Raw genomic sequence first — 26,358 nt, forward strand, 5'->3', positions numbered from 1 at the left:
TCCTGTTGGAATCTCGTAGGGACAGTTGTTATTCAGAGTGCTATTTATTCCCTCTGCCAGGAATTGTCAAACAAACAAACAAACAAACAAACAAACAAATACCCCCCCAAAAACTGAAACAATTGCTCAATGCTTAAGGTGGAAATCAAATCTACTGTAAGTTGGTCCAGTTTGTGGCTAACTCTTTATTTTTAGTGGAACATGAACATTTTGAATGCTGGGCCGCAATGGGGTCCTGATGCCTAAGCAGGTCTTTGATGTGCACTGGGGAAAGCATTCTACTTGTGGATGGATGGAGCCTGCATCTCTGTATTTCGCAGGGTGTCTCAATGGCTCTGGAGCCACAGAAAGCGTCATTGATCTGGAGATAGGTCTGTGCACAACCTTGACATGTGCCCTCTTGAGTCTATCAATCACACATTTCTATGGGTTCAAGGCTGAAGATTTCCAGCTCATTCCCTAAACCCCTCTTTCCAGCTTCAGGAAGCCAGGGAAGGATTCTCTGCCTCTGCTCTGTATTGGCCTGCTCTGGGAGAACTTCTGCCTCTACCAGGAGCCGCTTGACCTCCTGCTTCTGGCTTGCTGGTGGCTGCATTTGGTATCACCCGGCAGCGTGCAGGCTAGACATACCCTTGGGCAGAATTCCCACAGACTGAAGCCACAGCAACCTGGACCCCCCTTTTATTGTTGGAGCCCCTCATGCACTCTTGCTCTGCTTACTCCTGCTTCTGTGGCTCTCTTTCAGAGATCTGTGGCTTTCCTTTGCCTCTCATCCCTCAGAGAAGCCAGGGGCTCCTTCAAGTTATAGAAAACATCCTCAGCTCCCGGCCTTACCTACGCCACCCGGGAAATGCTAGTAAGGACCTACGCCCCATCTGTAGGTTTAGAGACAGATTCTTATTATGAGGCTGAGGCTGGCTCCTTAGGCTCTGCACTCCTAGGCTGACTAGGAGTCCACAGGCTCATCTCTCCTTTCTTAAAGTTGCAGCCAGCAGTTTCACACACCCCTCACATATAGCTGCCTTAATGGAGGCCATCACTCCATCTGCTGCAAGAGCATCCCTGCCTCTACAGTTCAGAGGCTCACTGCACTGTGTTTCTGTTTTCTCACCTGTGACAAGCCTGGATTGGCTACCTGTGCAGCCAGGCATCTCTTCATTCCATGAATCATTTCTATACCCCATGGGAGACTTGCTTTGTCCACCCCCCCCCGGTTTTTTTGGTCCTTGCTTGTCTATAGGGTATGGAGCACAATGGTTGGTCAGAAGAGGGTCTGTATCTGAGAGACTAGCTCTCTTAAACTTGTTCACACTCAGGTTCCTGTGCAGAAGTTGGCTCTGTGTATGCTATATCCCTGCCCTACCTTACTTCCCTGTAGTGTAGGTGAGATTTGGGGCACTGAAAACATCAACCCACGACAGTAATTTGTTTTGGGTGGAATAGTTGCTACATACCCAACCTCTTTAGTCAGATCCCACTTTCTGTTGCCTTTGCAGCCTGCTACCTCCCCTGTTTTGGTGGAGGCTGCACTGAATAGGGCTTGTGGGGAATGTTTTCCCAGTAGCAGCCTCCTAGGTGTCCCCTCAGCAGTGGGGAAGCAGGGCCCAGAGGTTGCCGCATATCTGGGACAGCTTCTGGTCATACCCCAGACTAGCTCTAAAGGTATATGCTCTTCATCTGCACCCACATAGCAGTTTCTTCCCTTGAGGCAGACGGAAAGACTATGGTGGTATTTTCTTTTCTCCTTACCCAAATTCAGAGGGCATCCCTGGTCTACTGCCATCACCTTCCCTGACCTGCAATGACTCTAATGACATCAGACACGGGGAGCCCCTCCTCTCTAGACAGACTCAGAAAGTCAGGAATGGAGCTAACTCAATTTCTTGTTTTATGCCTCCAGCAGTGCCTTACCTGGCAGCTGCCCACTGGCATGTCGGCTACCTGCCTTTGGACAAACTCCAGATCAGTCATGGGGAGGCAACATAGCCCCAAAGCCATGCTGGGCGTTTTCTTAATTGACGATGCAGAACCTGGAGGCTTGCTCCCATCACCTCCCCTCGTAGATTGAGAGAGACAGGGGTGTTCTGATCAATGGCTCAGTGCCGGAGGACAAACTGGTGTGGGACTTCCCTGCGAAGTCTCCCTCTCTGTGCTCTCCTGTCATGAGAATTTACAAAGCTTCTAAGTGAACAGTCCCTGGGGGAATAGCCCTAGAATTTTGCAAGTCATAAGCCGAAGCCGGAATATAAACTCTTAGTCTGCACACTGCTCCAAGTAACCCTCCCCTACATAGGGAGCCCAGAGCAAAGCAGGGGGATCTGTAGAGTCTGTGTAGCTCAGGATCTTTCAGTTTGGGCTTAACTAAGGCCGCACAAACTGCAACATGAAAGGCTGGGTTGGTGTGTGCATGTGTATATGCGTGTGTGGGTTTGTGTGTGTGTGTGTGTGTTGCATAGCTGCATGTGTGTGCCCATGGAAGCCAGAGGTCAAGGTCTCTCACTGAGAGCGGAGGCTCACTGATTATGCTAGGCTAATTGAGTCCCAGGGATCCTCTTGTCTATGCATCTCTAGTACTCGGATTATACTTTGTGTTACCATATCTCGTTTTTAACATGGGTGCTGGGAATTGAACTCAGGTCCTCAGGTTTGTGGGGCAAGTACTTTAACAACAACTGAGCCGTTGTTCTAATACCCGAGTGCTGGTTTTTCAGTGGTTAAGTTGTCATGCTTAATGACACAGAAAAAGAAAGCACGGAAGAATCTGGGTGGGGGGGATTGTTCCTTGTCATAGGTGGCTTGGACCTAAAGCGTCATCTCAAGACAAGCAGAAATGTACGTACAGAAGCAGCTCATAGTGGCAACGCCTCTAATACTAACAGCTGGCAAGCGGAGGCAGGACAGTGTGACTTGGATGGCAGTCTGGGTTTCTGTCCTGCTTTGCATTCTATCGCGGTGATAAAACTCTGATCAAAAACAACTTGGAAGGAAAAGGTTTATTTCTTTTTACATCCTATAGTCCTGAAGGGAAACCAGGGGAGGAACCCGGAGGCAGGAACTGAAGCAGAAGCCATGGAGGAATGTTGCTTATTGGCTTCCTCAGCCTGCTTTTTAAATAGAAGCCAGGACCATCCACCTAGGGATGGTATCATTCACAGGGAGATGAATCCTCTACATCAATTATTAATCAGGAAACTGCCCTACACACCTGCTGACAGGTCAATCTGATAGAGGCATCCTCTCAACCGAGTATCCCTCTTCCCAGATAATCTAGCCTGTGTCAGGTTGAGAAAAAAACAATAATTAAAAAAAAACTAACCAGGAAAGTTACACAGGGATTCCTGGGTCAGCTTGTGATAGGTAAGGAGACCCTATCTCAAAAACAAAGCAGATCTCTCTCTCCCACGAAAGAATGACCTTACCACAATAGCTGTGTCCTTGCTGGTCTTCATTCCTGAGCAGAAAAAAATGGTTTCGGCGTTCAGTCTGTGACTGTTTTCCAGTGGCCAGAAGTCAGCTGGTCAGATGGGATATTTGCTTGCAACACTTCAAATATCTGAGCCTTTGGGGCCAAAGCTGTCACTTCTCTTCTTCCGAATCTGTCTGCGATCTTTGTTTGTAGACCAGTACTCTCAAACCCATGGGAATTTCCCCTTCTTTAGTTGAAATGTGTAACCCCAGACTGAGTGAAATACCACCTACCACGAGAGGACTTTTCCTTTCTCCATATGAAGATCCCACAAGATGGTAGTTAGGGTTTTGTAGAGGAGAGTGGGCTGGTGACCACAGGTTACCTTGAGTACCCAGCCGGTGGCTCTGGAGCCTCTGTGGATGACCATCCTAGCTGTCTAGCTGGGTTATGTCTCACAAACTGAGCACTCTGGCAGATGACATCGTCTGGATGGGACTGAACACATTCATGATGCAGAGTGAGAAACCTAGTGAGCTAACTGGGCCACCGTTCTGGACTTGGCTCAGCAGAGAGATGATGGATGCCAAACATGGCATCCTTAAGTTTCACAGGGGCACAATCCTGTCAGGGACTCAACAAACACTCTTTTCTCCTCTGTCCCTGAATAGATTTGGCCACTTGAAGTGTGCATGGGAGTTTGGTCTACTGTAGGGAACAGCATAGGGAGAAGTGAGAAGAACCTTCTGTGTTGCCTGTGTTAAGGATGCCAAGGAGGAGCGAGGAGAGAGAGCCTTCTCTGCTCTATTTCTTCTCCTGTCCTCTCTAGAGAAGATATGGCTAGCGGCCCTGCCTCCTCCTCTTCTGCAGGTGGCGTCTCCCCCCCACTGAAAACAAGCTGAATAAATTTGGTTCATCACTGCAAAGGTCATACAAGCTCCTGTTTGGCAAATTGCTCAAAGAATTGGGGCAGTGGGGCTAGCAAATATGCTTGGCTTCCAAAAACCCCAGCAAGTTGCCCTCAGATGGATGTTGTTTGTATATCTTCTTGAAGACTGCTTGTCATTTTAAATTTCTAACAGGTCTTACTTTTTTTTTTACAGTTCCTGAATGCCACGGCTTTAAGAACATCCTACACCCAAGACGGAACTCTGTGGCTTTAAGACTTGCCTGGTAAGGACCACCATCATTTTGTAGCCTTATAGTTTGTTGAAAGGTGGGAGGTGTCTGTGAGTCTGGGGAAATACAGGCTGCCTTTTCACAGGTTTCTGTGCTGAGACAAAATCCTTAAGTGAACTCCCCTATATTGAGAGGGTTGCAATGGACTGTGGAAGGTGGCCTGGGATTCCGATCTTCTGGGTGGGATGAACATATGCATTCAGCAGACATGCCCCTGAAGCCCAAGTGGACCCACCAGCTGAGCCAAGACTCATAACGACAACTTCATTCACTGTTATGAGACATCTGAGCTGTGGCAGTTTGGGATTAGTGAACTGGGGCTGCTGGAAGCCAAGTGACCCAGTGAGTGTATCACTGTAGTCAATTCCCCTGACACTCCTATGTGATTTGGTGGGCAGGCCCAAATCTGGGGGATATCTGTCCTAGAGAAGTATCACCTCTGTCATCTCAGCCCCGAGACACCAAGCTCAGAACTGGAGTGTTTTTCCTACACGGACGCTCATAGAAACTTGTGTAATACAGAAGACTGTGAACATTTCCTGGCCCATTTAAGGTGGCCCCAGTATTTCTAGTTAGTCCAGTCCACCTTCTTCTGGCCATACACCTCTGAGGTCACTCTATAAACCAAGGGAAATTGATAGTGGGATTATGCACTCAGAAATTAATTTTATATTCTACCGAATATATGTATTTTTTTTATTGTGACTATCTCATTGGGGGAAAGCGCTTACTTCTGATTTTGTGGATATTACTGACCGCGGATTACTTTTATTTTGGTTTTTACACAACATTTATATTAGAAATTTGCTGTTTTATTCTTACCTTCTTAGTAAAAATCCTTTTATCACACAATGGGTAATTTATATCCATTACCAGGCCTTTCAATCCTTTTCAGCGGGCTGTCAGTGCCGTTGGCACAGTAATGATTAATGTGATCTAATAATAGTGTGCCATTATATTACCTTAGTAAAACATGTACCAACATCCTATTCGGATCTACCAAATTCATAGCTTCCTATAATATTTTTGTTGAAAGACAGGATTACTATTTTTCAAAGCTGATTTCCCCCCCTTTAACATATTTAATGAAATTCACAATTCTTTGCCTTAGTAATCCAGGACATGTGATTGGACGTGACGGGCGAATTCCGGGTCTGTAGGCACCGTTGTGATTTGTCAGTTGAAAGTGTGACAGTCCCAGTGATCTGCCGGGAAGATTAGTTTGTTTTTGTCGGGTCTGGGTTGCTTTGCCTTGAAGAAGAAGAAAAGGAACAACACAAATTGGCAGGTCTCTGGCTCCTTCTGATTTCAATAAAGAAAGTATGTTTTAGGTCAGAAGGCAGAAGAATATGCAATTTGGTTCCGAGATGCTTTTCTTTCCTGCTATTTGGTCCCCTCTTTCATCACCTGCTATTATCTGCTGGCAGCCAGGAGAGGTGGCAAAATCAGAGGAAGTACTATGAGACAAATGTCCCAGGATGTTCCTCTCAAGCCCCTTTCTTTACCTCTTTAGGTCTGACATGAGGCTTCTCAGATTTGGCACTGTTAGCGTGTTGAACTAGATAATTCTGCACTGTAGGAAGCTGCCCCTTCCACACAAGCCTTTTTCCCACTGGAACAACCAAGACGTATCCAGAAATCTCCACATGTTCCTTTCGGATCCAACCAGGTTTTATCGGAGGTCCCTCCACCTCATGTGATAGACACATAAGCAGACCCCTGTGTATGTGTAAGGGAACTCCAGAGGCGACTCTTTAGCCTCAGGTACCTCTTATCTATCTTTGACTTTGGGAAAGGGGAACATGTAGATGGTGGACACAGAGCATCCTTTGCGTGGCTGAAATATAGTTCTCTCTCTGTTTCCTCCTGCCTCCTCTGCTATAGAGCTAGACCAGAGCAAAGGCCTCAGTCTTTAGCTTTTCCCTCTTAAATCCCATTATAATCATGCTCGTGATTGATAACATTCCACCTTTTCAAAGGACTTTAAAATCTGTGTCAACCAAGGATGACATTATTGTAGTATCGGGAGAGAGATGTATTCAAACAATTACACACTCGAATCCAAGTGAGAAGGTTTGTCCTTCTATCCCTGAAGCCTTTGTGATGGGGTTTGAGCCAGCATTTCAGCCCACCCCCATGCCCATTAATCCTCACCCCGATTCCCAGCCTCCCACAAAGTCTCTGCAGGAAAATAAATAGGAAGAAACAGGCTTTGTCCTTTAAACTAATCAGCTTGAAAAGTAGTTTGAATATTGGGGCTGTTTAAGACTGGAGGGGGGGAGAGAGAGAGAGAGAGAGAGAGAGAGAGATCAGTCTTATTTTTGATTCAGAACAAGAATTACTACTGCAACATTGACTCGAAATATGCAATCAACCGAAATCAGGAAAGTATTTTGAATACAAAATTTATATTGAAATACTCAAATCTTGATACGTGTGCACTCACATACATGTATATATTTAAATCAAGGCTAGAGAAGATGGGGAGCAAAGCTTTTGTCACAAAAATACTGCTGCAATATTTACCCTCAGACGATTCTGCATCGTTGGAGTGTATTTCTGTACCATTAACGTTTTCCATATGAGGCATCCTTGCTTGTTTTAACAACAAATGAGCAAATGGAGCTAATTTACCTTTGTGTTAGGAAGATTGCAAATGCATTATGATATTTGGGGTGGGAAGCATCTTTACCCATTTCTGGTCTGTCTCCCATCCCGAAGGGTAAAACTGATGAGGGTAAGGGTATTTTGTGTGTCGCTCAGAGTTATTTCTCTAGTTCTTGGAATGGTACTTGGTAAATAGTACTTTTTTCATTTTTTAAAAAATATTTTATTCATTTTATGTATATGAATTCTTTGTCTGCATACCTGCATGCCAGAAGAAGGCATCAGATCACATTGGAGATGGTTGTTAGCCACCATGTGACTTCTGGGAATCAAACTCAGGACTTTTGGAAAAGGAGCCAGTGCTCTAAACCACTGAGCCATCTCTCCAGCCTCGAATATTATGTTCTTAATAGTAGAGAAAATGGATGGGTGGCTAGCTAGCTAGACACATGGATGGATGATGATTAGGTGAATAAATGGGTGTTTAGATGGATGGATAACTGGATAGATGGATGGCTAAGTGAATGAACGGTGGGGTGTGTAGACAGATGTATAGGAGGATACATAGATGGGTGGGTGAGTGTTAGGTAGATGAATAAGCAGATACATAGATGAACAGATGGATAGATAAATGAGTGATTAGGTAGAAAGATGTATGAGTGGCAAGCATATGAATAGGTGGGAAGGAGAGCGGATGAATAGAGGGATGGGTGTTTAGGTGATGGATCAATGTATAGGTCAATGGATGAACGTATAGCTGAGTAGGTTAGATGAGCAAATGGTTGGATAGGTAGATCGATGAATGGATGATGGATAGATGGATGATTACAAACATGGGTAGATGGGTGAATGATGAATGGATGGATAGGTGGGTCCATGAAACACTGTTTCAAGTTTCAACATAAATTTATGAAAATAGTAAGCTTTGGTCAAAATGAAATACATTTTTACCATCTCTTCATGCTTGACCTCTTAAATTATTTTTTTTTTTAAATTTCAAAATGGGTAGTCAAGCTTTTTTGTTTGTCTGTTTGTTTGTGACAGGGTTTGTCTGAGGAGCCCTGGCTGTCCTGAAACCCAAGGTGTAGACCAGGACTCTGCCTGCCTCTGCCTCCCTAGTGCTGGGATTAAAGTCGTGCACCACCACTGCCAGGCCAGCCAGGCATTCTTGTTACCTCTTCTTTTAAACTAGTTTTTTCAAGTAAAGGAAAATATTTCTAAAAGTATGTAAGGCAATCTCTGTAAGTGAAAAGATACTTTGTTGCAAATATATATATACATATATATGTATATGTATATATGTATATATATACACACACACACACATATATACATATGTATATGTATACATATATATGTATACACACACACACACACACACACACACACACACACGAAGATCTCCAAGAACACATGCACCCACGGCTGGGCTGAAAGACATGCACTGGAGAGAATGAATGACTGGAGGGATGGGTAGATAGGTAGATGGGTCAGTGGATGGGTAAAGGGATGAATAAATGGAGCTCAAGTAGGGGCAGGTGATCTGTTTCAAAGAGTAGGTAGTTGATGAGGCTCAGAAGACTGTGCACATGTGTGGTGTCTATCTCCTGGCTAAGACTATAACTGCGTGTGTTTCATATTTGTAGAGGCTCTTGGTGTCTTCTTGTAATTTACTATGCTTCTTTTCCTTGGACTGGTCAACCCTGTAGGGTCCAGTTATCTTCACGATGGGTTGATACTCTTATGGTATATTCTCAAGATCAAGTACAGTGGGTTCGATGAACTCACATACTAGGAGGCGTCATCCCAGTGATGGGAATGATCCAGGTCTCCCCATGAGTGACCTTCAAATTATTATACAGTGACAATCATTGGAGCATCAGGGAGAAAATAATAGAGAAGAGAGACACCCATTAGTTATCACAGTAGGCCTGGAGCTCCAGCACAAACAGGTGAATTTGGGAATCATATTTCCTGTGTCAGGACATTAGCTCTACCACTCATTGGCTGCATGAACGTGTACCAAGTGGCTTATACTTCTGTTTTCTCATCCCTACATTGGGAATAACACTAACATCCTGCCATGGATTATACCATGCCATGTACTTAACACAATGTCTAGCTCACAGTAGACAGTGAATGTGTGAAACGTTCATTGTTTTCACTTTCTCTGTTTGGTCATCTCTTCGTTTCTTCTGGTTTAAATAACAATAACGAAACTTATAAACCATTTCTGAAAAATTAAGCCCTCTCTGGCTCTTACCAAAGCTAGAATCCTCAAGACATTGCCAGGCATGTGGTCTCCCTAGCACCCTTGGGGACATTGGTTAGTAAGTTCAGAGGACTGTCAGAAAGGGTGGTGAGTTTCTTAAGCCAGCTTTCCTATCCAGTTCCTTTGTGAGGGAGCATTGTTGACACACCACTGGGGGTTTGGGATTTGCTGGCCACAGGGGGTGGGGGGAGTGAATTCCTGGGATGGAAGCCACAGTGGGTGAGTTGTTTCTGTTTTGGGGAGGGAGGGGAAGCCCTGGAGCTTTGCTCTTGTACTTGTGAGCGAGAGTCTGCTCCATACCACATCACAGCTCCACGTTTGTATTTTTAGCTGCCACTGAAATCTCACATTTTGCTTTTCAGTTTATTATGTATGCAAGTATCTTGCTGATAAATTACATGTATAATTGTACCATCGTAACCACTGCTAGTCAGCGACAACGTATAATTAAACTCACCCTTGTAGCCATTGAACTTTTCTGTCCCTGACAAGATCATTGACCACCACAGGCAGGGTGCACCTCCGTGAGGAGCCATGGAAGTGCTTGGGTGGTTGAATCAAACTCCAGCCTCTGGCCCATAGGGCACTCTGGTGCAACCCCTGTGCCCGTAAGCAGGCATGGACAGAGTGTCTGGACCTCCTGGGCAGGACAGAAGGGGCAAACTGCAGGGCCAGGCACGTTCTTTGTGTCTGTGTATGGCCAGCCCAGTCAGTGCCTGTGCTTCACAGATGTAGTAAAGTTTTAGAATGATCTTTACTAGATACTGATCACTTTCTTCACATACAGCCTGGACACCTTTCTATTCCTTTCCTTTCATGGGAGTGTGTACTAGGCCAGTTTTCTGCCCCTGTGCCAAGGGCTCGCCCATTGTATCACAAGGATCATGCAGGACACACTGTCTATCTATTTGATCCTTTTTTTTAATGTTTTAAAACAAACAAATCTGTGGTGAAAAAATACATTACAGAAAAGTTTCCTGTTTTGTTACTCATTTGCTTATTAGTCTGTCTGTTTTAAGGGAGGTTCTCACTATGTAGCCCTGGTTGGCCCAATACTTGCTATGTTGACCAGGGTGGCCTCAAACTCACAGAGATCCACTTACCTTTGCCTCCCCAGTGCTGGAATTAAAGGCTCATGTCACCGAGCCTGGCTTCCATTGTGATTAATTTAAAGCATACAGTTCAGTGGTACCAAATATAGTTCCAACCACTTCCACCACCCTCCTCCAAAACTTTTTGATTTTGATGACTAAATGCTGACAAAATAGGGTAGGGGTATCCCTAGTTGCAAACACAAAAGGGTTCTCCGACTCTCCAAAGGCAAGCATTTACTATTCTACTCCAGACAGCCCACGTTTTGCTCGTCCCTCCGTGAAAGCTCAGGTTGTTCCCATATCATGGATATTATGAATCATGCCGCTACGTGGCTGGGTTTCTATGTTTCTCCAAGAGTCATCCTTCAGTTCTCTTGGATTTAAGTCAAAGGTGGAGTTACTGGGTTATATGATAATTCTACTTTCAACTGTTCAGGGAGTGGCCCATATGGTTCCTGTGTAGCTGTGCCATTTTACATTGTCACCAACAAAACATAAGGGTCCCAGTTTTGTCTTTGGTAAAAGTTGTTACTTTTCAAACCTATTAAAAGAAATTTCAGCACACAGGAAAATTGTATACAATTCAAATGTCAGTGTACCAATAAAGTTTTATTGGCACAAATTCACATTTCAGAGTCCTATCAAGGCAGCTTTATTGACAAGAGTCTCAGATTCATTCTCACCTCACCTATGGCTGCTCTTCCCACCATGGCAGAGATGCATAGTTGGGAAAAAGGTTATGGCCCGTGAAGACAGATGATACATCTGTAATGTAACCCACTACTGAGAGGAGTCACCAGCCTTCTCCTGCGAAGGCTCACTGCACTGCCTAAGTTTAAACACCAGCATTCAAAAATGTTGATTTTCAACATTATTATTCAAAAGGTGCTTTTCTAGGGTACTTTTAATTTTAATTTTTTTTTTTTTTGGCCAGTTAGTAGTGGTGCATGGCTTTAATCTCAGCACTTGGGAGTCAGAGGCAGAGGCAGGTGGATCTCTGTGAGTTCTAGGCCAGCCTGGTCAGTAAAGCAAGTTCAGGGACAGTCAGAGCTGTTATACAGAGAAACCTTGTCTTGAAATTTCATACAATATGTTTTGATCAGATTCTTTCCCCTCTCCTAAGTCTCCCCAGATCCTCTTTGCTCTCCCTACTCCAGGTTTATTCTCTCTTAAAAAAAAAAAATCAAAGCAAAAAACACTGAGAACAAAACAGAGTCGGATTTGTGATGTTCAACTATACCTGAGCGGGACCTGTCCAGGGAGCACTTGCTATACCCACTGCTGTTTCATTTAAGAACACTGATTTTCTTCCCTGGCTCCTATCCACTGTAGACAGCCTCTTGGTGGAAGATGAGACTTTGTTCCTAAGCCCTCTTTTCCCTCCTGGGAATTTTGTCCAACTTGAGCTTGTGCAGGCCCTGTGCCTGCGGCCAGTCTCTGAGTTCATACGTGGATCAACCCTGCTGTGTCTGAAAAATGCTGTCCCTTTAAAGCTGCCCACCACCTCTGCTCTTACAGACTTCCACATAGACCCCTGAGCCTTGAGAGGAGCGATTTGATAAAAGTTCCTCATTTGGGGTCTCATGGAGGTCTCTTACTCTCTGCACATTGTCCAGTTGTGGGTCTCTTATTAATTCCCATCGACTGCAAGGAGAAGTTTCTCTGATGAGGGATGAATGATGCCCTGATCTGTGAGTACAGCCATGTGCCAGTAGGGAATGAGTTTATTTACTTATTTAGGCAGGATATCGTTTTAGAGCTTGAGATAGCTCTAAACTCACAAACTATAAACCTCCTGCCTCGGGTTTTTGGATGAACTGTTATTTTTGTTTTTAAATTTTGATATCAGAAAATATATATATATATACGTATTATATATTACTATATATAATACATAGTGTATATGTGTATATATAATATATATAATATATGCATATAATATATATATATACATATATATTTATATATATATAATGATGTTGTTGGGAGAAAGGGGAAGTGAATGAGAGAGATATCAGAAGGAACATGTATGTAGCACTTCTGGAGATAAGCTCAGGGATGGTAGACAGGCACCGGCCTGGGCCCTAGTCCTATTATGGCCCTTCCAGTGACACGTGGATCCCCAACTTTGTCCTGTGCCGTCCACTTCCTAGCTCTGCTGAGGTAGCTGGAGCTGGGGTGCAGGCCTGCCTACAGACTCAGTAGTTCCTCCTGACCAGAAGGAAAGCTAAACAAGCTAGCAGCTTCTCATTGAGAAAAAGGAGTTATTTACATAACTGGAGGAGAAAAACACAGGGACCTGTGAAGATGCTTCCTGCCTTGTTTGGTTCTTTGCGATTATGCTTTGATTCAGATGAATCCTTGTTACTAAATAATTCTTCTTCTTCTTCTTCTTCTTCTTCTTCTTCTTCTTCTTCTTCTTCTTCTTCTCCTTCTCCTTCTCCTTCTCCTTCTCCTTCTCCTTCTCCTTCTCCTTCTCCTTCTCATTCTCTTTCTCTTTCTCATTCTCATTCTTATTCTTCTTCATCTTATTATTGGAGGCTAGCCTCAAACTGGTGTTCTCCTGCCTCAACCTCCTGAGTGCTGATCACAGGCACGTACCACTATCACACCTGTTAGAGAATCTGCTTTCTCATTTCTGAGATACCCCACAGGCACCTCTGTGGCTTCAGGGGCTCAGCTGGCCAGATGGTACATGGTATCATCGAGATACTCTCTTTCACACTCATCCCCTTCCCACTTACTACCTTCTTCATCCATAGGATGTATGGACTCAGTACTAGGGACCTTCCAATATTACTTGATACATAAAGGACAAAGCATGATGAGTTATTTGTCCCTTTTCCATGGAGAGAAGACCTAGTTGATTCCACATGTTTGTATGTATTTCAAAACTAGTCTATCCACACCCAGTGTTGAGAGGGCCCCAGGGAATGGCTGGTCTTGTGACTGCTACAAGTGAAGGGGGTTTGCTCTCTGTCTTCTTTAATATTTGGGAGCAGGCGATACCTTCCTGATGACCACTGCCTTTCAACAATGGGTTTCATGCACTGGGGTCTGAAGCCCAGCTGTAATGCTTTCTGGTTCAATGCACCCAGGCACAAAGTAAATATGATTGAACTTGTAGAATGACGACGACAATGATGATGATGAGGATGATGATGATGGAATTGGTGTGTGAGTGGTGTGTGAGAGCATTGCAGGAAAGGCAGCAGAGATGTTGGAGTTTGAATTTCATCCTGAAAACTGCAGTGCTACTGGAAGAACAGGGCTGCACCTAGCAGGACCTTGATAAATCTCTGAAGGATGAATGAGTCCTATGACTCTATGTAGGTTAAGTGAGAGAATGTATGGTGTCCTCTATCCATTGGCTTTGGACATGGAGATAGGTATGGCCTAAGACTGGGTCTCTGCCTTGTTCTGGACTCTACTCGGTAGAGTCTGCTGCCTCTGTGTACATTCATGTCATGTTGTGTGTATGTGTGTTTATATGTATGTACATACATGTGTGTACATGTATCTGCTGGGACTGAGTTCATGTGTTGAATGTCCTCTAGCCCGTAAGTCATATTCATCTCCTGAGACACAGACAGGAAACCATGACCTTTTCATCGTGTTTATGTGTGTGGACTATTTCATGTCTGAAAATTGTTCATAGTGTTAAACCATGCTCTTATTAGTGAGCTGAACACCACAAAAGATCTTTTTTGTACCTTACCAAAAGGGAACCTTAGACAATATTAATAGCAAAAAGAAATCTAAGTATAAATTGTAAACAAATGTATTTCTGTTTCTGTCCTACAGGTGCATGTGTGTGTGTTTAAGCCTGGGAGCAATGTTTTGTTCTAAGTGTGACATTTCAGATATCATCCCAACTCTATTAGCAAGACAGTGAGTGGCAAACACTGGCTGTCAGCCTTGGTGGCCTTGAGAGGGGCCAGTCATCATGGCCACTGGAGTCCTGCTGAAGGCTGAGGAGTTTGAACTACCCAATCTAAACTTCTTTTAGGAATACAGATGGATCCAGGCTATCTGGGTGGTGGTGCACATCTGTAATCCCTACACTCGAGAGCTCGAGAGGATTGGTACAAGTTTGAGACCAACCTGGTCTACATAATGAGATAAGACTTTGTCTCAAAAGCACAAATAGCAACAAGATGTAGATAAAGACACCAGGAACCTGTCTTGGAAACATATGGTTTGCGTGTGTGTGTGTGTGTGTGTGTGTGTGTGTGTAGGAGCAGAGATTCTTAATAGGCTCCTAGCCACATTGATGCCATTGGACCTTGGACCACACTTAAGTGACAAGGTCCTAGATTGGTGTTCTTCTCAACCATGGCCAGTTTAGAATTGCTCAGATTATTTTAAGACCTACCCATGTTTGGGTATCATTCAGGAAATCAACTTATAAAATTCCTTGTGGGAATGCTGGGCCTAGAAATCTGGGCTCATATATAGCTAAGATATAAGTATCCAGGACAGTATAAGGAACCTTCAACTAGAACAGGTATCAGAAGAATTTCCTGAGAGGGATAAAAAACCAGCTTTAAGCCTTGGTTTAGATTTTCAGACTCAAAAACTCTGGGCTGGGTCTTTGAATTGGCTCAGAGTAAATTCTAGTAAGTTCTGAGACAATGCCTGTGTTGCAGGCCTGGGGCTCACACTTGAGAAACAGCTTCCATGAGACCAACTGTTGATAGTTTTTAAACAGAGGGAGTGGTATTGAGAGTCCAGGGCACAGGTCTCCTACTGCCATGCTTTGCATGTGAGGGATGAAGAACTGTCAGGCACATGGACTCAGAAAAAGCTGGGATTGGGTGTCTTGGGCTCTCAGATGGAAAAAGCCACAGTGCCCAAGAAGCTTAGTGTGTTTCTTACATACAGTTGAACAGAGAGGTAGGTTTATTGCACACAAGGAAACAGGCTTGGCTAATCTCAGTATGAGTAATTTCTGCAGGAGAGTGATCTCCAGGCTGAAAATACTGGGGGAGGAAAGTTATGGTGGACTTTTTTCTGTGCACGCTCTGAGCATTTACACTTGGATCCAAGGAAGGCTTTGCCATCCCTCAGAGCCTCAGCCAGGGAGGGCTTTACCACTCACTTGGGGCTGAGTCATTGATCTTTACATGGCTATGACCAAGCCAAACAATACACACTCCCTTAGGACTTCCCTCCCTCCCTACGCTCTCCCTCCAGGGTCAATTCATGGCCACCTGCTTGACATCTGTCTGTGTAAGCTTTCTTTGGAAAGAGATTTGTGGGTAAACAAAAAAAATAAGTGTTTGAAAACCTTGGATTTTTAAAGGCGAGGCTTTCAGTCATGGGACTGGATGCTGCAGCTGAGAGACAAGCAGGACCCTTGGTCATCCTTGTTGCCAGATGTGGCCACTGTCCCTCCCGTCCTACAGTATGTGCTTTGATTTGGATTCTGTGGCCTCTCGCCTGATTGCTTACACCCATTGCGAAGCCTCCACAGATCCTGGCCTGGTGCTGGGCAGATCAATCCTTGGCAAAACCCAATGCGTGCAGCTGCTGGCGCCTGTTGACGATGAGTGACAAGCACTGTCCTCATTTTATATGCATGATCTCATTTAATTTCTGCAATGATCTCATGAAATGAGTCTTGTCATTATCCCATTTCAGAGATGAGGTTCTGGTGCTGCCTTCTGGGGTGGCTGTGGATGAAAGAACAGTAGTGGGGATATGGGGTGGTTGAGGGCCGTGGTGGACGACGGAGTTCATACAGGTCTGCTGGCCTCTTCTCTGGGCCTGATAATGAGCTCAGATCTAATGACTAACTTAGGAGAAGTCACTGAAGTTGTCCTTTCTGTCCAAAATTTCACTGCCCCAAGACTCCTTGGGGAACCTGGCCAGTGAGTTTCTTCTTGAGGAAAGGCCCTTTGTTTGAACCTTGACTGTGTTGATTCTGAATGTCATCCATGGAGAAGGATGGGTAGACCTTCTCATGGTCCAGGTTCTGCTTTGGTGGCTTTCTTTTTGCCTTAAACCTCTCCTCCCTGAGAAGTCAGGAATTAGTCCATCAAAGCAAGTTCTTGCCAAGGCAATAGAAAAGTAAGTTTATATCTTTATTCACCTAGGGTGCTTGGATCAGAGATTGGGGCGGGGTTTCCCCAATTTAAAGAAGAGAGACTGAAGGATGTCTGTGGTCCTCTAAGTGGTGATTGGCCCATTGGTGACTGAAAGAATGGATGGGACCATTTCTTAGCCTTCATTTGAGACACCCACCATTATCCTTGTATGTGCTCAGAGTTCCTGGTATGTGGGCTAGACTTAAGCATGCAAAAGGGGTGTTGACTCCAGACAGGAGAAGTGTGTACAAAGCTCACTAAAGACAAGATGACTGAAGAAATCTTAAGATGTCCAGAGTCAGGGGTGAGGCCCTTCTAGTGGCCAGAGCTGTACCATGTTCCCTGTATGTTAGAAACTGAGATCATCAGATATGTCCTGAGGTACAGTCCCGCATGAAGCCCTGGATTGTCTCTTTTGTTGGTTGTTTTCTAACTTCATCTTACAACTGGATGGATTTACAAAAAGACTGAGTTGTAGATTCTACTGTGATTGCTGCCAGTCATACGATTACAGCTCTCGTAGTATATATATCTGGTGATGGTACAGGGTACACCGAGTTTACATCTAGTTGAAGAGACAATATTTCTATGGTTTTCTTAGGAGATCATTAATTTAACAACAACAAACATCAACCACAAGCCTCTTTCAGTTCTTGAATGGGACTGCATCTGGGGATAAAGTAGACTAAGCTATGCTTCAACATAGAGAGAGGGACAGCCTACCAGGGGAGATCTGCACTCTGTTCTCATGCAGGAATGTAATTGATTTCTCTCTCAAAGAGAGAGATCTCAAAGATCTGCAGAACTTAGCTTAGAATTTGTAGAGGCTATGGTGACATAGTGTGGGTAAAGAAGTGGCCCTGTGCTTGGAGTAGCTTTCTTCCTGGAAGCCCTTTTGTTCAAGCTAAGAGAGAGCTGTGGGGAGGGGATGCCTGTCTTTATTGTGAAGCATGTGTGGGGCTCAGAGGCAGTACACACAGGCCCTAACACACAGTATCCTTGTGAGTTGTCCCCGCACTGCAGACTTCTGCCCTTCTTTTAGAATTCCACTACACTTTTTCATATCACCACAAAGTCTGAGTCAACTCCATACCCTTGGTCGTATAGAGGGTCCTAAGTGATGTGCCCAAGGTCAATCCTGTGGGCCAGGCCCTGCATTAGCAGCTGTGTAGGAGGAGCCTGCTTTACCTGGCCTTTCTCTCAGAGGACCAGTGAAGGTCCAGGTTAGGCAGGGTCTGGGCATGCAGCTTTACTTCAGGACCATGACTTTTCAGTGGTCAGGACTGCTAGGATCCAGCACTCGGCAGTACCAGGGTGAACTGCTCTTCAGTCTCTTGAGAATAAGTCTCTCAGTGTTCTCCTGAGTGTTCCTAAACCCTGGAGTCTTTGGCTTGGGGATCTTTGCAGCAGGCCTGAGCCATCAAAACTTTGTAGGAAGAGTTCTCTGACTCTGCCATTCTGTCTCATTCCAAAGAACTTTGCTTGGAATCTGAGGGGTGTGGAACCAGGGAACCTATTATAGTGGTGAGAAATTCCCAGACCCCCGAATGTAAGTACATGGGTTTGGTTACAGCTAGGCAGATGGGCCTGGATTCTAGTTAACATGGAAACTCAGAGGATCCACCTCAGAAAGCTGCATTCTCTGTTCCTTTTTGCTTCTCAGCTGTAAGATTCTGGCTAACATTTTGAGTTCCTGGTTCTCGTTTTCTGACCAGTAAGAAGAAGTATGACACTGAGCATGCTGGCACACACCTGTGCTTGCAGCAATTGGGAGACTGAGGCAGGGGGAATGATATTCTGATCCATGTAGTAAGTTCGAGGCCAACATGAGCCACATAGCAATTTCTAGGCTAGCCGGAGAGACATTTGAGAGGTTGTCTTATATAACCAAACCAACCAAAATCATACTCCAAAATTAAAGCATGCAGTTTTAATCCAGAGATGAAGAGAGAAACACACACACACACACACACACACACACACACACACACGCACGCATGCACGCACGCACACATGCATACTCACACATACACACACACAGAGAGAGGGAACAAGAGAGCAATAGAGACAGACAGAGAGAGGGAGGAAAGAGGAGAGAGGAGAGAGAAAGAAGAGAGAGAGAGAGAAGAGAGATATTATACATGATTATGAAGTCTGTCCACTTTTGAAGGTGTATTTTAAAGATAATCTCTATTTAGGGGCTAGTAAATGACATCAGAGGCCTAGAGCCTGCAGTGATCTAGGGCGTGGGTTTTGTGAACAGGCCCAGGTTAGGAAGGTAGCATCCAGGAGAGGAATCATTCATATTTACTAAAATTGCTCATTTTAATCACCCAGTGTTTCCTTGGTAAAAATTATGTATACTCCTCTATAAATGATGAATACCTTGGAATTCACAAATTCTTTCACTTTTGTGATTGGCAACATTAAATGGCAACCGCTCATTTAAATAAGCAACATCTGGACATTATTATTTTTAGGGGATTTTTTTTTCATGTGTTGATTTAGAAATCTGGGGCCTTTATGAATCTTGCATGAATATTCTTTTATATTCACATCTACCATCAAGACACAAAGAAATAGCCAAAAAATACTGTCCAGTGATTCTTTGATGGTATGCATGTGTTTCTTTTGAAACAACGTATCCATTGTGAATAGGGAACTATGGAATAGGCTGTCTGGGGGTAGGTGGAGGGAAAAGCTTCATTTGTTGGAGACGAAACACCCAGCCAGTTTGAAGTCACAGCAGGGAGAAAGCTTTGATTTTTATATATAATACTGTAACATTTTAAAATAACAATATAATTTTGGACTGGTGATATCAGAATATGGTTTCCACTATTTCTCAGAATAATCCAATTTAGAACGATGTATTCTGAGCAGTTTTGGTAAAAATAGAAGATCTATCATTACAGGGTATAAGATAATGCATTAATTTTTATGAGTGAGTTATGAAGATGTACAACTTGGTTGAGGGTTAGGATAAACATAATATTCCTTAATTAATCCATTGTGCCACAGTACACATGTGCCATTTTTATTACCTTAAAAATGAAAAATGTCAAAAAAGGAAATTGCTGCTTTTTATATCAAAAAAGCCTTTTTTGAAAAATCATAAAATGTCTAATCTAATTCTCCATATAATACTAATGAGTCCAAGAACCCATCTCAATGCAGAGTTTAGGATAAAAGTCATCCATTTCTGGCAGTGAAATTCCAGAACTTTTTAGACGAGGCAGAACCTTTCAGCACCAAATATCGGAAATGGCATTTGCTATTAGAAGTGTTATTAATAGCTATTTGTTATTAACATGGCAGAGGCTTTTAGAAATTCATATCTACCCTCCTTGCATTTGCTAAATCTTATGGTCACAGACGTCAGTATCGTTCGTGGAGTTCAGCTGTTTTTCCAACCCTTAATCTGGTTTACTTTTGACCATTCCAATTTTATGGGCGATGGCAAATAGGGAAGACATATATATATATATATATATATATATATATATATATATATGTGTGTGTGTGTGTGTGTGTGTGTGTGTGTGTGTGTGTGTGTGTATCATGTGCTTGAATATCAAATATATACATCTGCATACATGAACTTGCACACACATACATGTGCACATACAGGCGCACATGCTCATGCACACATACATGTGCACATACATGCACACACACACAGCTTTCTGTTTGGTATATTTAATTTCCTCAAGCCTCTTTTAATTCCCTACACTTATTTTTGTCATCTCTCCTCTCCAGTGGCATCCTGTCTGTCCTTCCTGTGTCACTATCAAGTGCCTGTTCTCTCTTTTGTCTTATCACAGCAGTAGCTGTTGGAGGCTCGCTGCCAGCCTGCACCTTTGCAGTGACACACACAGTGGCTGCAGCAGCAGGCCTTGTTATGGAAAAGAATTGCCCGGTGGGTTGAGAGAATGGCCATCGGCGGACTAGAATCATGAAGCTGAAAGTAATATTGCCGACTGGAGGTCATTTTTCCCAACTGAGGGGCAATAGTTTGCCACTATAAACTGCACATTGCAGTCACTATATGTTTTATTAAACCATTTAAGGAACTTGGGAGCCATTTCATTTAAACTTCCTGCTTGATGTAGCTGAGGGCAAAGCCCAGAGCAGATCGCAAAAGAGGCCTGGAGTAATTTACAGAAGAAATACCCTGGTGCCCAGCAGGATACTCTGCAACTGAGCAGCCCGGCCAGGGCTTGAGTCTGTGAGCATGAGCGTGTGTGTGTGTGTGTGTGTGTGTGTGTGTGTGTGTGTGTCTGCTAGCTGTGGGTGTGTTACTCAGAGGGTGTGATCTGGTTTCAGCTCTGCTACTGACTGGCTGTGTGACCTTGGTCAAATCTCTCTGCCAGGCCAGGACTGCTTCTGTAGCTGTGGAAATAGAAGATGTTGTACTCAACATGGTAGGCTTTTTAGTAACATGCTAGGTTGCTGGGAGGGTCTCTCTACCCAAGAATTATGGTTTTGAAATTACTCATGGGACACTCCAATTATTATGGGAGAAAGTTAGCCTTTCATCTTGCCCTCCATGAGAAATCCATCAAGTCACTATGCTCTCTAGCCTCAGTTATGCTATCTGCAAAATGGGACTGCAATGAAGGTTAAGTTGTTACTTTCCATCCTTCTGTTAGGCTGGGCCTGGGAAGCCCTCAAGGACTATAAAAACCCTGCTTGATCACTACAGAGGCCCGTGATTATAATTCAGCTTCAGTGTCTCCCCTGAACTGATGCTCGTGAATTCTGTTTTCACAGATTGTGCCTGTGAAGAAAGAAACACTCTCATAGTAATGAACAGGATAGAGTTGGCAGCTTTGCATCTTTAGCCCTAAGTCGTGGTCTTTAGTAGGTGGCCTTAATTCTGCGAAGTTATATATATATATATTTTCTAATTGGTGACTATATTTAGGAGGTAGAGGGATATGCGAGCTATTCATTTCGATTAAATTTTTTATTATGCACTCTGCATTTGGATTGACAACTATTAATATTAAAGAGCTTGGCCAAATTGAAATTTGTATTGCTGGAGAGACTTAAATGTAATGTATGATGCTGGAGGACGAAAAAAAAAAAAAAGCCTGGGGAATATAGGAATTACCGGGCTGGGTGCAGACAGGTCCCTGCCAGGTGCTGGTGTTTGCTGGGTAACACCAGCCCTGCACGCTTAAGAGAGACGTGGGTAGAGGGCTCTGCAAAGCCAGCATCAAGGTACCAGGCAGCGAGATGCACTCCTAGGGATGAATCTAAATAAAGATGTAGGACACGTTCTAGTGCATTATACAAATAATTTTTTATAATAACTGTTTATATACAATATTTTTCTCTGTTCTAATAAGTAGGTTTGGGGGGGGTAAGACAGAGGAAGTCATTCTAAACTAGGATTCATGTACCACCAACGCTTCCTAATGATGAAATGTGGGAGCCCACAGCTCAGACACCCTGGAGCAGTCAGGACTGCTGTTGTGAAGTTCCTCAAAAATGTGAAGGCCTGCCAGCCCCTGAGGAGGAGGAGTAAGGCCATGGCTGCAGGCAGAGCGCTCCAGTTGAGCATCAGAGTTGGCCCCTAGAACTTGGAGATGAGGTTTTCATAGCTTTGGGTCCCGGTCTCTTTTAACCATGTGTAGACCTAAAAAGATTTTCTGGAAGACCTGAGAGATTGCAGAGAGGAATGTGGGGTGTTCAAGGCCCCACAGCCCCTGAGGAATAAAGCAGAATTCAATGTGGGGACAATCTTGGAAGAGGTTGTGTCTTTCTAGTCTGGGGTGCCATAGAACTAAGGATGAGACTGTAACCAGGGTGTCACTAGCTTGTGACCTTCATTAGCTGGTCTTTGTGGACAGCATACATCTCCTCCATCTCCCTCAGGGTTCCTCATGCCATGCCGCCTGTCTAGAATGTCAGCATGGTCTCCACCTCCAGGCAAATTGCTCGGGGGCTCAGATTGAAGAGTTCCTCTTTATGGCGCGAGACTTTTATAGAGTGAGACTAATCCGTTCCCATGATGTTCTCTGCCTTCCCTGAACTGTTCTCAGAGGGCAAGATGGTGCTCCTGCCTCCCCAGCTGTTCCTAGTGCCTGGAGAACAGAGAGTTCACCATGTGCAGAGAACAGCCCTACATGCAGCTCACAATTAACTGGACAGGTAGGGAGAAAGAGAATCATTTCATAACTGGTGGGTGCTACAGTTATCAGGGATATTCAAAGGGCCAGGGTGTGGCTCAGTGTTAGAGCCCCTGCCTAGAATCCCCCAGTGAGGGACTGGAGGTGTGGCTCAGTGGTAGTGCCCCTGCCTAGAATCCCCCAGTGAGGGACTGGAGGTGTGGCTCAGTGGTAGAGCCCCTGCCTAGAATCTCTCAGTGAGGTGTTGGGGCGTGGGTCAGTGGTAGAGCCCCTGCCTAGAATCCCCCAGTGAGGGGCTTAGTTTGGTGATAGAGCCCCTGCCTGGCATTCACTAGTGATAGGGCTGTGCGGTTGTGGCAGGGATTAACACAGTGGTAGAGTGTTTGCCTAGCATCCCTAGAATCCTGGGTTCAGTTCCCAGCACTAAATAAATAAAACAAAATAAAACAAAACCCAGATATGCTCAGTGGCTTGGTAGCTTTGTTTACTAGGTTTGATGAACACTGAGTTTTCATCGGCAGAATGCCTTTGGGTATAACACACTAGTTATTTGTCATTTTAAAGCATCTAGAAGGTTCCCCTCTTGATTTTCCAGGGGTTCTAGCTCTACTGGGAAGGGCACCGAGTATTTTGCTAATGTCCCCATTATCATCAAACCTGATCCACCTCCCAGGTATGCCTCAAGCTTCTGGAGGATAAGACCTATGTTCTTTATGAGTGTTCTCCCGTATTGACAGGTTGATATGTCAGTGCCTGAGACAGCTGTGATGAGAATACTGGGGATGAAGAACTCAGGCAACTGGGTTGAAGACATAATTGTTCCTGGATGCTGTCTGGCCTGTCATGGGAACAGGGCAGGAGTGTGGGGGAACTGTTGCCTCCAGAGAAGCCTCCATCAGTGATGGGTGAGAGCTGGAGAGATGTTGCTGCCCTACTCTCCTCCTGGATGGGCAATGGTGGGCTGAGTGTCACGCAGGCTCTCAGAGCACTCAGTGGCCCAAGGACCAGTTACTCCATCTGTGATGACCACTTAGCCAGCTCTGCATAGCTTTCCCATGTCACCTTCTTCCTCCCCCTTTCCCCTGACCACCTGCCGGACCTCTCAGGAGCAGATCCTACACTTTCAGGGATCCTACACTTGTGTGTTCCTCACTGGAATCTTCCAGAAGCACCTGCAAGGGGTGACCCATTCTGTAGATAAGGAAGCTAAAGTCTGCAGCTCTAACCCATTGTTTCTGCTTTTCTCCTTGGTGGTACAATCCACAGAGTGGGTGACTGGGGTTGTGAGCTCAGTCCAAGGGAAGGGCAGTGATCTCTGAGGAGTGAATGGGTGAGCTCTTTGACCTTGAAGATGGCTCTGAAGGCCATCAGGTACCAGGTGAGTGGAGAAAGGAAACTGGTTCTGAGGGCTGGGTTGACACGGTGGACAGGATGGAAGTGGGGACCCAAGGGCTCCCACATACTAGGCACAGGTGATAAACTAGTGCCCCGAGCTTTCTTCCACACTGGTAGATGGTGGGCAGTGGGCGGCTTAGGCCAGATGGTGATGCTGATGGCAGCTCTAGATTTGAAGGTATGTCTGGCAGGCAGTTATGTCATCTTTGCAGAGATGTCTTATCAGTGAGGACATGATTTGGGGAGGCTTTTTGTCCTTGGGTTTAGAGGATTGCTTAGAGACACAGAGATATTTCTGTCCCCAACCTGTTTGTCCTCTTAAATGCTGCAGCATTCTGAGTAAGCTCCAAGAAAGTTATCGGGAAGGCCTGATGCAGAGACAAGCAGGGGTCTTGCCTCTCTCTCTGGGCTCTGGTTTCCCTAGATGAGCTGGACAGTGTATGTGCCCACTTCAGTCAGGGCAGTAGAAGGTACCATATAGAATGGGAGTACAGGGCATGCCTGTCAGGAAGGGGCCATGCTGGGGTGACAGGGAAAGCAAGAAGACTCCATGGGATCTTTTGTGACTGCTGTTCCCTTATTTGTACCAGTTAAGGAGAGGGTGCTTAGACTCCTGTGTGCAGGTGGAACTGCAGGTGCATGAATGAACAAAGCTCTCTGTGGGAATGGAGGTCAGCACAGTGAATATTGAGCACCTGCTGCTCTTAGGCAGGGTCAGTGCAGATTGTTCCACAGCCCAGGTCCACACCCACCAGAGGTGCTTCGGGCTTGCCCTACTAACTAGGAAGCCATAAGCAATGTTTCCTGAATCACGTATCCATACCCACGCTGAGGTCAAGTGCACAGCATGGGCCTCTTTGTGAGGGGGTGGTGTCTTGCCTCTCTTCTGCTAAGGTTGGGAACATTTGTTGGTTCCAGTGCCTGGGAGCAAGAATTCTGTCTTCTGACTCCTGGAGGACTCTTTCCAGTAGAATGGTTACCAGGGTACAGATCTAGGTTTCCTTTCCTGGCCTTTCACTGACACCAGTGAGGCTAGAGGTCATAGGACCTTGCAAGGAGGGAAAATTTACTGAGTGTCCATCTTTTCCTGGGTCCACCTGTGACACTAATCCTGGTCCGGGCACAGAGGGGCTCCTTGAGACATATAAGCTGATTCGATTTGACAGAGGGGTCACATCCGTTATTTTCCCTCCAAATTTTAATATCAGATTCATTTATTCTGCTGACCGCAGCTGACAAACGTTCCCATTACTCACCCATGTATTCATTTGCTCTTGAAATCTGTTGAGTAATTGTCTCGTCTTATTGGCAGCTTTAATTCTATGTTCCCCCTTTCCAAAGGTCAGTGGCTCGCTAGCTGACCAGGCCAGTGTGATCTTCCCTGGAGGAAGGATTTTTTTTTCTTTTTTAAGAGATGCTCATTTACATGGGCCAGACTTCAGCTTTGAGCTTCCCTCTTATTGTTTCAGACTGATAACATTGAAACCCCCAGGACATGGTGGGTCTCTGGTCCTGTCTTTCTGTCATCTTATTACCTGGCTCTGTGCCTGAGCCATTGTATGACAGTGAGCTGTTTCTTTCTGTTTCTTTCTATCTTGCCTTTCCATTTCAAATTAAGGTCTGATGACACACAGATATCAAACAGAATATGCATTTGCATATTGGGTTGTATCTCCTCTTATTTTTTCCTCCCTTTCTCCCTCCCTCCACTTCTCCCTCCCTCTGTCCTCCCTTCCCTCTGCTCCTTCCTTCCTTCATCCCTCCCTCTACTCCTTTTGTCTTCTTTTTTTTTAAAGAATTTATTTCATTTTCTCAAATCATAATTCATTCACACAGGGGTTATAGACCACATGAAACTCAAGAAGAAGGAAGACCAAAGTGTGGGTGCTTTGGTCCTTTCTAGAAAGAGTATCAAAAGTTCCAACCAGAGCTCCCAAAGTCTAAACCGCCAGCCAGAGAGCACAAAGGGAGGGACTCATGTCTCCACCTGTATAGGTAATTGAGGGTGACCTTGTCAGACATCAGTGGAAGTGGAGGGCCATGGTCCCCGAAAGTTTGGATCCCCTAGTGTTGGGGAATTCGAGAGCAGGGAGATGGGACTGGGAGGATGTTTGGAGCACACCCTCATAAAAATAGGAGGAGGGGGTATGGGACAAGGGGTTTTGGGGAAGACTGGGAG

General features: G+C 44.8%; 1 protein-coding gene across 1 annotated transcript in view; it reads left to right on the forward strand.

Moving 5' to 3' along the window:
* Znf536 (zinc finger protein 536) overlaps window positions 1-26,358 on the forward strand; it is a 291,973-nt gene that overhangs the window by 48,510 nt on the left and 217,105 nt on the right. Inside the window, exon 2 of the mRNA XM_028754150.1 lies at window positions 4,510-4,579. The gene's annotated coding sequence lies outside the window, so the exon portion shown is untranslated. The remainder of the gene's footprint in view (window positions 1-4,509; window positions 4,580-26,358) is intronic.

This window comes from Grammomys surdaster, unplaced genomic scaffold, assembly GCF_004785775.1.
Source record: "Grammomys surdaster isolate TR1022 unplaced genomic scaffold, NIH_TR_1.0 125984, whole genome shotgun sequence".
NCBI classification, from domain to species: domain Eukaryota; kingdom Metazoa; phylum Chordata; class Mammalia; order Rodentia; family Muridae; genus Grammomys; species Grammomys surdaster.